Genomic DNA, 13228 nt, shown 5'->3' on the forward strand with positions numbered 1-13228 from the left:
ATGCCGCAAAGTAATCCTCTATCATGAAACTCGTGATCTCGTCGGATTCCTTAGAGGAAAACCTCAACTTTGAGGCGACCCAAAGTTTCACCGGAATCCCTATGTGCAAGATATCTCGTAAAGGTAAAACTAATCCAGCAAGGCCGCCCGTCGTGTCGACGAACCCGATAGGAGCCGCGTATCTCGTTCTCAGGACACGACGGATGAGCTAGACGTCGGGTTGGTAAACCCTGGGTGACCAGGGGGCGCCAGACATCGCTCAGTTTGGACCAACGCTCATGATGAGTACTGGCCCGGGTTGTTGATTAATTCCTCGGGGTAGCTATTCCCTATGCAGTTTTATTAGTTATTAGCAGATTAAAACCAAGGTTGAGCCTGGCTGGAAAAGTTTAATCTAAAACGAGTTATCAAGGGGGTCCCCATAACAACCCCGAATGTGTTAGGAGCGCTCAGTTATGGAATAAAACACCGGTAGCCGAAACTAAGGCGGCAACAACGTAGCAAATCACCCGGCAAAAGGCTAGGCCTTCCGTTATTTACCAAGTATATAGGTGCATTAATTAAATAGCATTTAAACATAGTGATATCAAAATGCCCATGTTATCACATGGACCAGCTGCCACCTGCAACTAGCAAAGCTATTCATTAGAGGTTGAGCAAGCCTACTTAGCCAAACAATATTTGCTCGGACAGGGAAGTGTTTGAGGTTTCATGGAAAAGACAGATGACATAAATATCAAGTGGTAGGCAGCGAGCATGTAACGAAGGAAACATGATTCTAAGGATAACAAAGATAGAAACGGTGTGAAGGTCATGGTCATCTTGGCTGACATTTCTTCAGCCTGGAACTGCTCTTGTTCTTCCTGCACGTACTCTCCAGAATCCACGTACTCGCTCTCCGTTCCCGATGCTACCCAAGATAAGATAACAGAAAGTAAACACCAGCAAAACATAATGCAACAACCAATATGATGCATGTGTGAAGAAGGAAGCATGCATCACTATTCTAGTACATTTCATATGCATTGGATGAGTTAATTAAATTCTGAACAGAACCTCATTTTAAGTTATCTTGGCATGGATAAACATGGCATGAATATGTGGATCACAAGAAAATGAAGCAAAACATATAAAGAACGTAGTGAATGGAGTCTCAGATCAATCGGAAACTACAAAACGAATTACAAAGGGCTATGGCTCTAAAACAACCGCAAACACCAACACATGGGCACTCACTGGTGTAACCAGGTTGCCACATGATTAAGCATCAAAATACAAGTGGAATGGTGCTTGAGAACACACCACACCATCTACCAATGCCCACACAACCTCTAAAACCATATAAGCATACAATCTGTTTTTAACACCAACATAGCAGTTTGACTACAAGATCTACAACAGCTACTGCCCTCTAAAAAATTCAAACAAGACCTGAAACTGCAGCCATCCAACTGCATTACAATCTTGACCAAAAGTTAAGTAAAAGGCATCACCCATGAGCAGATCTATAGCCTCTAACTTGGACAAAATATCACAGATTGGGACTTAGTGAAAATTACAGATTTTCACCAGCTGCTTATGCTCTGAAGCATTTTGGCAGCCTCCCAAATTATACCTACAGGAGGTGTATAAGCATGAAATTTTACAGGGAGCTAGACAAACATAATAGCAAACAAACTTTAGTTTGTTGCTTGGGATAATTCCCAACACACGAGCAAATACACACAAGACAACATGAGAAGAAAATAACTCCAAATTCCCAGACTTAGTGAAATTCCCAGAACAAAATGAATGCCCCATGCTGTAGAGGGGTTCACCCACTACCATTCCATCAAGGAATTATTCACAAAGGCTGAAAGCACCACCTGATATAAGGCTCTTAACATGGCATGAAAATGAACAAGTGCAACACTTAGTGAAATTTAGAGCATGCAGAAAACAGATATCATAGCAAGTTTAGAGCAAGGTTCCCATTGATATGTGGCCTTAGCAAAAGAAATAAAAATACCAGGACATTCACAACAAGTTTATCTAACACTTTCATGTTGAGAGCAAGTTTTAAACATGCATAGATAAAATAATGGAAAATGGAGAAAAGGGCATCATACGGAAAATAGCAGTTTTATGAAGTTGCTCTAAAGTGAAATCTGATTGCACCAATGAATTCCAGGGATGATTCTACCCCAAAAACTCATATTCATACATAGGTACTTGCATGAATCATCAATGCACAAAGCCAGCTCGAAAATCAACACATGGATTCCTATAAGCTACAAGTGACTTATTGCGATATATGGAAGCTACCATATTTGGCATATACACATTTGGACAATTGCTAGAAAAAGACTAGACACCCATTAAACTACCTAGGCATGGCATATCATCACAAACAAGGATAAACTTACATGGGGGGATGTGTTCATCCACACACACACACATGAGCACACACACATGCCCAAGGCATATATGCTCACACATGCACATGTATATGTGGTCTCAAACACACACACAAACACAACTACATCTACACATGCACTCAAATACAAGGATCAACTCACACACACACATATAGTAGATACAGACACCACACCATATGTATATATACACATATGTGTAAATATGTCTACTTGCACAAGTGTAGATGTGCAAACACATGCACACATACACTCCACACACCTACATCTACAACACACACAAGCTACAAAGCCCTAGTGCAAAGAGGAGAGAAAACCATCAAGAAAAGCCCTAGCAGCAATTAACACAAAAAAGGAAAAAAGGGGGTGTGGGAGTCAAACCCTTGACCTACTGGTCATCACCCAACACACACAACACTACGCTAGCGATTCGGAGATTAACAGAGAGGGGTTGTTGCTCTTTTGAGCAGCCTCCTCTGCTCTAATTGAAACTCAGGCGACCGAAACAGGGAACTCTCCGGCGACATTCCGGTGAACTAATCGGCACGGCGAGCTACAACGCTAGACCCGGGTCACTAGGGTTCCCATTCCCAGACATAGATCTGCGGGAGAGAGCCCAAAACGGCGGCTGGGCGATGCAGCAACTCCCTGCCACGACGATGACAACAACACGTCGGGATAGCTACGACGAGCCTACGGGAGAAAGGAGAGGGGGAGGAGACGGCGAGGCTCACCCTGGGGCTCTACGGAACCAGCGAAGGGGAGGAAGAGGTCGGGGAAGCTTGCCGGAGCCGAAGCAGAACGAACCGCATGGAGCAGAAGGACGGTGATGCAGACGGGGAAGAAGCCGTCGCCGTGGTGGTTCTTCGGGGCTCCTAGCGTCGGGAATGGATCGCGGGGGACCACCCCGAGCTCCTGGAGATCCTCGCCGACGCCAGGGATGACGGCGACGCGGTGTAGACGATGGCGAGCTATCTCTCTCTCTCTCTCGGGTCTGCTCTCACTCCTAGCTACAAAGGCTTACTTGGGGAAAGAACTGGAGAAGGAGGAGGAGAGGGTGGCGGCGCGAGGGAGGTACCCTAGGCACAGATGCCAACGCGGCTTATAAAGGAGGAGGAGGGAGGAACGGCGTCCGGCAACCCATGTGCTCGCACGAGCAGAGGAGGATGGACACGCGGGAGGGAAAAGGTGGCGGGGAGACGAGCCACTGGCGAGTGGGGCCTAGGCACCTCACTGGATAGGGAGAAGAAAGGCGAGGGATCTCCCTGGGCTCGCGGCCATGGGCCAGCCCACACACCCCTCATGCACAACACAATTAGTAGGAAAGAAAAGGGTTTTCTTTTTAGTAAAAGTTTCACACCAAAATTCAAATAGAGGCAAGCAAAAGGATTTGGGAAAAAGTAAAAATAGATAGGGCATGAGGGAATTATGTGAAAGTGCGTTATATCGACTAGAGGGGGGTGAATAGGAGATTTATAGAATTTCATCACTGAGGAAATTCCTTTTGAGAAATTCCTCACTGATGACTAACTTGCAGCAGAAACAGTAAAGGATCAAGAGTCTAAAGTTTCACAACAGCAGTTTTTCAGTGTGAGGAATGTGAAAACAGATTGCACAGTGAGCAGGCATGCAGAAAACAGATGAGGATTAACTAGCGTGAAGAATTTGGGGTTGAGGAATTTCAGAGAAAGTCTTCAGGAAATTCTTCAAACAGTGACAGTGAAAGTCATCAACACATAATCCGAGGAATGAAAAGAGATGAGGAATGAGAACCCGTTTCACAGCGAAGACAGTTGTTGATGACCCAGTTCCAACTGCTATGACAGTTGTACATCTGGTTTGGAACAGCTTGGTACTGAAACCAAAAGACACACAGTCCCGGGACACACAGTCTCTATCGTATTCTCCTTGGGCTAAGAACACACAGTCCTCACCCAACACTCGTGGTAAGTCTTCAGGGCAGACTTCCAAACCCTCACAAACTTGGTCACCCGGTGATCCACAATTGACTGCTGGATTGCTCTAGACCATGCCGCCTAACCGTGTGGAGGATGCACAATCCTCAAAGGTAAAAGGCGTCAGTTCCACACAGGAACAACTTCTTCAGTGATGCTCAATCACTTGGTTCTAGGTTTGTGGTTTGGTGTTTGGGGTATTCCCTCACTGATGAATTACTCTCGAAGACTCTGAGGAATTGGGTTGCTCTTATGAAAAGTGTCAGTTTCTAACGGAGCAGCCAACCAGCTAATGGTTGTGGGGGGTGGCTATTTATAGCCTGGGAGCATCCCGACATGATTTGACACTAATGCCCTTAAATAATATGACCGCTGGTGTGGATAAGACCAATGATGTGGCGTGGCTATCGAAACGGTCGGAACCCTCAACTGTGAGAGTCCTCATGTCACTTGTATTCCTCACTTGAGGCTTTTGGTAGGATTAGACTTGAGTTGAGCATCATGAGGAATTTCATTCCAAAGTGTAACTTCGACCCCCTTTAACAGTACAGTCTTCCTATTACTCAAGTGTGAAGAAAACAAAACAGAAAGAGTAAATCTTCATGCTTCAAAGTCTTCAGAATGATTTTCTTCAGGACACACCGAATTCCCCAATTTCAATATCTTCATGAGGAATATCAATTTCATCGCAGATTCTTCACGATTCAATTCTTCAGCTTCAAACAATTTTCTTCAACCGAAGATATACATTTTTAGGGGTCAATATTCATCAAATATTACAAACTTCTCAGTGACTTATAGATCCTGTGTACACTCATGAACACATTAGATACTTAACCTATAAGTCTTCAAACCACCAAAATCACTAAGGGGCACTAGATGGACTTACATTATGCCCTATTTAACAAAAATATTTACCAGATTTTTAGGACAAAATAAAATACACCTAAAACAGAAAATTAGTTGTTGTTTTGTTTTAAACCCCTCATTAACCAAAGTCTAGAATAACAAAGAGAGCAACCCCTACATTCACAAATAAATCCTCTAAAGTTATAAAAAAATTATAACAGGTTCAAGCAAAGTTTAAGCACAAGTTAAATTAACTAATGGGTTGAGGGTTTTGCAATGTTGTAACCTCCACACTCAACCAAACACATATATGAGCACTAGCACTTCCAAGATGGACCAAACACTAGCAACACAAGTGAGGGGGGTGCAATGAATGCAAAGAATGCCATGATGCAAGATGATGACATGGAATGATGGCCACATGAAATGATGATCTCCTCATAACATCCATACATGATTCAACAATGTCTCCACAAACAAGGAAAGGAGTACAAATATGGAAAGGGAAACATCTGGGCTGTTACAACTCTCCCACACTACAAGAGGATCTCGACACGAGATCTAGGACTGAAAGAACTCTGTAAATTCGGAACGGAGGTGTTCCACGCGCTCCCAAGTGGCCTCTTTGTCAGAGTGATGTGACCATTGTACTTTGAGAAACTTGATTGACTTATTGCGGGTCTTGCGCTTAGTCACTTCAAGAACTGCAACTGGGTGCTCACGGTAGGATAGGTCGGGTTGAAGGTCGATATCCTGAAGATCAACTGTGCGCTCGGGAGTCTTGAAGCATCTCCGAAGCTGAGAGACATGAAACACGTCATGCACATTTGAGAAGTTGGAAGGGAGCTCTAACTGATATGCAAGGTCGCCTCTCTTGCCAACAATTCTGAAAGGCCCAACAAAATGAGGAGCAAGCTTTCCTTTGATGCCGAAGCACTGAGTGCCCTTCATGGGAGACACTTTGAGATAGACGAAATCATTGAGCTGAAGAGTCATGTCATGATGCTTGCTATCGTAGTAGCTCTTCTGACGGGACTGCGCTGCTTTGAGATTATCCCGAATGACACGTCACATTTCTTCTGCTTCAGCAATCATGTCATTCCCAAGAATCTGACGCTCACCAGTCTCTGACCAATTGAGCGGGGTACGACACTTCCTGCCATAAAGAATCTCGAATGGAGCCTTGCCTCAGCTGGCCTGATAGCTGTTGTTGTATGAAAACTCAGCAAAAGGTAGGCAGTCTTCCCACTTCATGCCAAAGGAAATCACATAGGCTCTTAGCATATCCTCGAGGACCTGATTGACTCTCTCAACTTGCCCACTAGTCTGAGGATGTAAGGCTATACTGAATCGAATCTTAGTACCCATCGCAGACTGAAATGAATCCTAGAACTTGGAAGTAAAGATGCTTCCTCGATCCGAAGATATCAGCATTGGAACACCATGCAAGGAGACTATCCTTGACGTATATAGCTCTGCAAGCTGAGCTGCCGAGATAGACTCCTTGACTAGAAGGAAATGAGCGACTTTGCTCAACTTGTCGATGACGACGAAGATGGCATCATTACCTTTCTTTGACTTCAGAAACCCATTGACGAAATCCATCTCGACATGGTCGAATTCCCACTCGGGAATGGGCAAGGGATGCAAAAGACCTGCTGGACGTTGATGCTCTGCTTTCACCCTACGACAGACATCACATTCATTTACGAACTGAGCAATTTCACGCTTCATGTGCGTCCTCCAGAAGGTCTGTTTCAGATCCTGATACATCTTAGACTTCCTAGATGTATCGAGAGAAGAGAATTATGAGCTTCTTCCATGATAACCTTCCTGAGATCCCCTTTCGGAACGACAAGGCGATCCTCAAAGCACAATGTATCTCTATCATCAACACTGAAGCACTTATATTTGGGAATGCTCTTTGCCATGCCAAACTTAACTTTCTTCACCATCACATCAAGAAGTTGAGCTTGTCGGACTTGGTCTTCCAAGGTAGGAGAAATCTGGAGATTAGCAAGAAATCCTTGAGGTACTAACTGAAGGTTGAGCTTCCTGAAAGAATCACAAAGATCAGGATGGAGAGGCTTCAGAATGAGACTGTTGCAGTAAGCCTTTCTGCTCAAAGCATCTGCAATGACATTAGCTTTGCCTGGAGTGTAGTCGATGCTCGGATTGTAATCTTGGAGCATTTCCACCCAATGAGTTTGCCGAAGATTGAGGTTAGGCTGGGTGAAGATGTATTTGAGACTCTTGTGATTGGTGTAGACCTCAACTCGTCTGCCCAACAAGAGATGTCTCCAAGTAATCAAAGCATATACCACTGCCGCCAACTCAAGATCATGAGTGGGGTAATTCTTCTCACTTGGCTTCAAGTGCCTCGAGGTATAAGCTACCACTTTCTTCTTTTGCATCAGGACTGCACCAAGACCTTCAAGAGAGGCATCACAGAACACTTGATAAGGTTTGGAATCATTAGGAGGAATCAAGACTGGAGTAGAAGTGAGCTTCTCTTTGAGTGTGTCGAAGGCCAACACACACTCTGGAGACCAGACATACTTCACACCCTTCTGAAGAAGACTTGAGAGAGGCTTCGCAATCTTGGAGAAATTCTCAAAGAATCTTCTGCGAAAGCTTGCAAGCCCGAGAAAGCTTCAAAGCTGCTTCACATTCTGCGGAGGTTCCCATTCAACAATAGCTTGCACCTTTGATGGATCAACTTTGATGCCCTTGGCAGAGATGATGTGCCCAAGGTACACAACTTCCTTCAACCAGAACTCACATTTGGAAAACTTATCATAGGACTTATGCTCTCTTAGCTTATCAAGCACAAGCCTGAGATGTTCTTCATGCTCTTCCTCAGTTTCCGAAAAGACCAGAATGTCATCAAGATACAACAAGACAAATTCATTCTTGAATAGGGAGAAGATATAATTCATCATCCGACAGAAGGTCGGTGGAGCATTGGCCAGACCGAAAGACATCACCGTGTACTCATATGAGCCAAAGCTTGTCCTGAAAGCAGTCTTGGGAATGTCCTCTTCGCGAATGCGAATCTGATGATAACCCATCCCGAGATCAAGCTTTGAGAAGATCTTAGCCCCTGTCAATTGCACAAACAACTCAATGATGTTGGGAAGTGGATACTTGTTTTGACCGTCTTCTTATTCAATGGACGGTAATCGACACAGAGTTGGTCTGTGCCATCCTTCTTCTTGATGAAAAGAACTCCACAACCCCAAGGAGATGAGCTTGGTCTGATCAGACCCAGATGCTCTTGCTCATCAAGTTGTTTCTTCAGCTCCTTCAGCTCTTCTGGACCCAGTTTGTCGGTCGCTTGCACACTGGTTCAGTACCCGGTTCAGGCTCAATTACGAACTCAACTCCTCGGTGCAGAGGCATTCCTGGCAGTTCTTACGAAAAAACATCTTCATACTCGCAGACCACTGGGACTTGAGAAATTGGAGAGATCTCACCCTTCTTATTCAAGGAAAACAGACAGACCGTGTCATCACGCGTCGCGAAGATAATCACGTCCTCCGAAGGATGAGTTAGCTTCACTTCCTTAGCTGCACAATCAATAGACACCTTGTTCAGAGCCAACCAATCCATCCCAAGGATCAAATCAATATCAGACTTGCCAAGGACAATTGGAGAAGCCACAAAGGCATAATTGCCCGTCTTGACAGAGACATCTGGGGCTCGAGTACTTGCATGGATGAACTTGCCCGGAGATACTACTAACAACGGTCTAGGCAGCTCCTCTACATGAGAATTATGCTTGGATGCAAATGGAATGGAGAGGAACGAATGCGAAGCACGAGAATCAAACAAAACCTTTGCAGGAAAATCATTAACCAGGAGATTACCCATAATCATGACTGAGGAGTCTCTGCTTCAGCTGCATTCACCATATTGACTCTCGCAGACCTGGGGTTGAATTTCACCATAGCATTGCCTGGAGGCCTCCCTGGAGGAGGGGGCGGAAGACGCTGCTGAGAGGTGCACTTGTTGGAGTAGTGAACCTTCTGCCCACACTTGTGACAAGTAACATTTGTAGCAGATGAAATTGCACCTGAGGATTGCCTTGCTTCTGCTGCTGAAACCTCTGCTAGAAAGCTGGGTTGGGTGGGTGGGAAGAAGCACGACCACCTGCTTGAACTGCTGAGTCTGCCGAGGAGGAGGAGGAGACACCCAAAATATCTGCTGCTTCTGGTCCACCTGAGTTGAGGGCGATGAGCTAGAATCTCTCAAGCGCTTCCTCGAATTCTCCACTCTGAGAAAAGCTGCCTCAGCCCTGAGATCCAAGTTATAGAACTTATAAAACTCATCGACATCGTGCAAGGAAAGGGCCAGCTGCAAGTCCTCTCTCAAACCACCTCTGAACTGATAGATCTTGCTCTTCTGGTCTGGAATGTCCTGCAAAGGATATCGAGCCAACTCGTGGAACTCGACGTTGTACTTGTACACAGAGGATCCACCTTGCTTCAAGGCCTGAACTTCTCACGCATCTCTTCCACAAAGCTAGACGGGATATAGTAAGACCTGAAATCTTTCCAGAAATCGTCCCAACTGATCATTCTGTCTCCCCTGGAGTCCTTCAACTGCTGCCACCAAACTGATGCCTGCCCCTTGAAAGGAAACGTTGCAAACTTGACGAAGTCCTCTGGACGTACATTGCTGCACTCAAAGTGTTTAATCATGTCCCCAATCCAGTCCTGAGCGTTGAATGGCTGGTCACAAGATGTGAAGAACTTCAGCTGGTTCGCCAGGAATTGATTCAGAGATGCAAACTGATGAGCACCATGGTTGAAATTGCCCTGCTGCTGTTTGGTCCTCTCTTGCAGCAGCTGAATTAACATCTGGGTGTTAGCATTTTTTGCAGCCATCACCACTTGCCATGCGTGTGCAGGAGGAGGCGGCGGTGGAGGAGGAGGCGGTGGCGGAGCATCATCACCCTCGCGACCCGGATTCTGGCGAGTTGGTGGAGCCATCCTGAAGACGGACAACACATTAGACGAGAGAATAACATTCAAGGTAAGGCTGAATCAATTGGCAGAAATATCTGAACAAGAATATTTAGCAATTGCACTCGAACAAAATAGTAAGAATGCTTCCTCAAAGTGGTTGTCGACAACATCTGATTAAAGACCACTTGCAAACCAAGTATGAGCTAGAACTGCTCGGAACAAACGTATGATAGAGATTCCATCCAATATCTTCGTGGATATGATCGCACGGGCTCGAGCTGACATTATCCATCATGTGCAAGGCAGTGACACAACATACGAAGCGTCCCCGAGTCGTAGCAAGCTACAATGACTCATAAGACACAACGAGAACCGCTAGAAAACGACCGTGCACAAATGTACCACTGAATGTCGAATCCCAACCTCACATCATGCATCTGTAGGAAGATTCCCTATAAGTCACTACCTGATATCCCACCTATGAATTCCCGAAATATCTGGTCTTGCAATCTGGTCCATGGATACAAGAAGTAATATGTCACACAACTCCTATACTAACCCGTCCAGTGTATCACATCCGTCAATAGATAATCAGAATCTCGGAACTTCATCTAACACAGACCCTCATGATCACAACGATACAAAGTGTGGCGATACATTCGGAACTCTCTGCACCAGTACTGGGGAAGCCGGACTCCTCTTGTCACTACTAGTATTGAAGCAATTACGAACATCCTCCGACCTGAGATACTAAGAGATCAGAATGATAGCGATGTGCTCAAGAATCCCCTGGAGCTCAACTCCCCGAAAGAAATCAAGTCAGGAAGGAGGCTCCAAGACAGAACTCCATCACATCGACATCATATAGATTCCAAAAATATCCGCATGATCCTAAAAAAATTGAGCGAGAAGAGGAGTAGAATTAAGATTCCTAAGTCGTGAACCTCACCAGAGCATAGAAGAGGAGAAAAGGAAACCTACACTCCGACATAACTAAGATTCAAATAGTTTTTACTAGACTCGACTCAGCCAAGTTTGATCACACAAAGGCTCCTATGGTCGTAAGGCTCTGATTACCAACTTGTAATGACTAATATGCGGCCCTTTCCTTATTTGGGGACGAGGCCTCAAAAGGGATAGGGGCGCATCTAAACGTTTCGCAAGCGAGATAATCATAACATTACATAACTAAAAGAGTGACAAGTAGGGAACACACTTGCCATCTGATAAGAGTATAGCAGAAAATTTACAGGCACACATTATTCAGAGCATGGTTTAGTCCAGCTACGGCAACATGAAAAACAGATAAAGCTATGAAATCCCGCATACTGGCCCCATGATCACGACCGTGGCCTCTAGTCCTCCTGGTAAGTCACGTACAGTCTGCCAGAGTCATCATCAAACTCCCACTTCAGCTCGCTGTCATCAGGATCTCCCGTGTCAGGCATACCTGGACCTGTGGGTGTTTGTAGTAAACCGTGAGCCACGAGGACTCAGCAATCGAATGACCTTGGTATCGAATCTAGCCGAGTTAATGGGTGAGGAAGGTGAAGTGTATGGGTTTGCAGCGATCTAAGCATATTTGGTGGCTACATTACAATGATTAGAGTAAACATATGGTGGTCCTCGCAAGTCGGTCGAACACTAGATTGATCACTAAGTGATCCTGAACACCTACTTACGTCAGACATAACCCCACCGTGTTCTCGATCAGAGAACGATCTCCGAAAGAGACAGTCACGGTTACGCACATAGTTGGCAGTTTTATTAGAATGACTTTAAGTTGTCTAGAACCGGATGTTAACAAAATATCCATATTTGCCACATAACCGCGGGCACGGCTTTCCGAAATATTAAAACCCTGCAGGGGTGCTCCAACTAGTCCGTCACAAACTGCCACAGGCCGCAAAGTAATCCTCTATCACAAAACTCGTGATCTTGTCGGATTCCTTAGAGGAAAACCTCAACTTTGAGGCGACGAAAAGTTTCACCGGAATCCCTATGCACATGATATCTCGTAAAGGTAAAACTAATCCAGCGAGGCCGCCCGTCGTGTCGACGAACCCGATAGGAGCCGCGTATCTCGTTCTCAGGACACGACGAGTGAGCTAGACGTCGGGTTGGCTAAACACTGGGTGACCAGGGGGCGCCGGACATCGCTCAGTTTGGACCAACACTCATGAGGAGTACTGGCCCGGGTTGTTGATTAATTCCTCGGGGTAGCTATTCCCTATGTAGTTTTATTAGTTATTAGTAGATTAAAACCAAGGTTGGGCCTAGCTGGAAAAGTTTTAATCTAAAACGAGTTATCAAGGGGGTCCCCATAACAACCCCGAACGTGTTAGGAGCGCTCAGTTATGGAATAAAACACCGGTAGCTGAAATTAAGGTGGCAACAACGGAACAAATCACCCGGCAAAAGGCTAGGCCTTCTGTTATTTACCAAGTATATAGGTGCATTAATTAAATAGCATTTAAACATAATGATATTAAAATGCCCATGTTATCACATGGACCAGTTGTCACGTGCAACTAGCAAAGCTATTCATTAGAGGTGGAGCAAGCCTACTTAGCCAAACAATATTTGCTCGGACAGGGAAGTGTTTGAGGTTTCATGGCAAAGACATATGGCATAAATATCAAGTGGTAGGCAGCGAGCATGTAACGAAGGAAACATGATTCTAAGCATAACAAAGCTAGAAACGGTGTGAAGGTGACGGTCATCTTGCCTGAGATTTCTTCAGCCTGGAACTGCTCTTGTTCTTCCTTCACGTACTCTCTAGAATCCACATACTCACTCTCTCTTCCCGATGCTACCCAAGATAAGATAACAGCAAATAAACACCAGCAAAACATAATGCAACAACCAATATGATGCATGTGTGAAGAAGGAAGCATGCATCACTATTCTAGTCACTTTCATATGCATTAGATGAGTTAATTAAATTCTAGAGAGAACCTCATTTGAAGTTATCTTGGCATGCATGAACATGACATGAACATGTGCATCACAAGAAAACGAAGCAAAAACATATAAAGAA

At 45.0% G+C, this 13228-nt stretch overlaps 1 pseudogene; it reads right to left on the minus strand.

The window, feature by feature from the left end:
• Positions 1–9378: 9378 nt before the first annotated feature.
• LOC123408567 lies at positions 9379–9921 on the minus strand (annotated as a pseudogene).
• Between the last annotated feature and the right edge of the window lie 3307 nt (positions 9922–13228).

This window comes from Hordeum vulgare, chromosome 1H (genome assembly GCF_904849725.1).
Source record: "Hordeum vulgare subsp. vulgare chromosome 1H, MorexV3_pseudomolecules_assembly, whole genome shotgun sequence".
Classification (NCBI taxonomy): Eukaryota; Viridiplantae; Streptophyta; class Magnoliopsida; order Poales; family Poaceae; genus Hordeum; species Hordeum vulgare.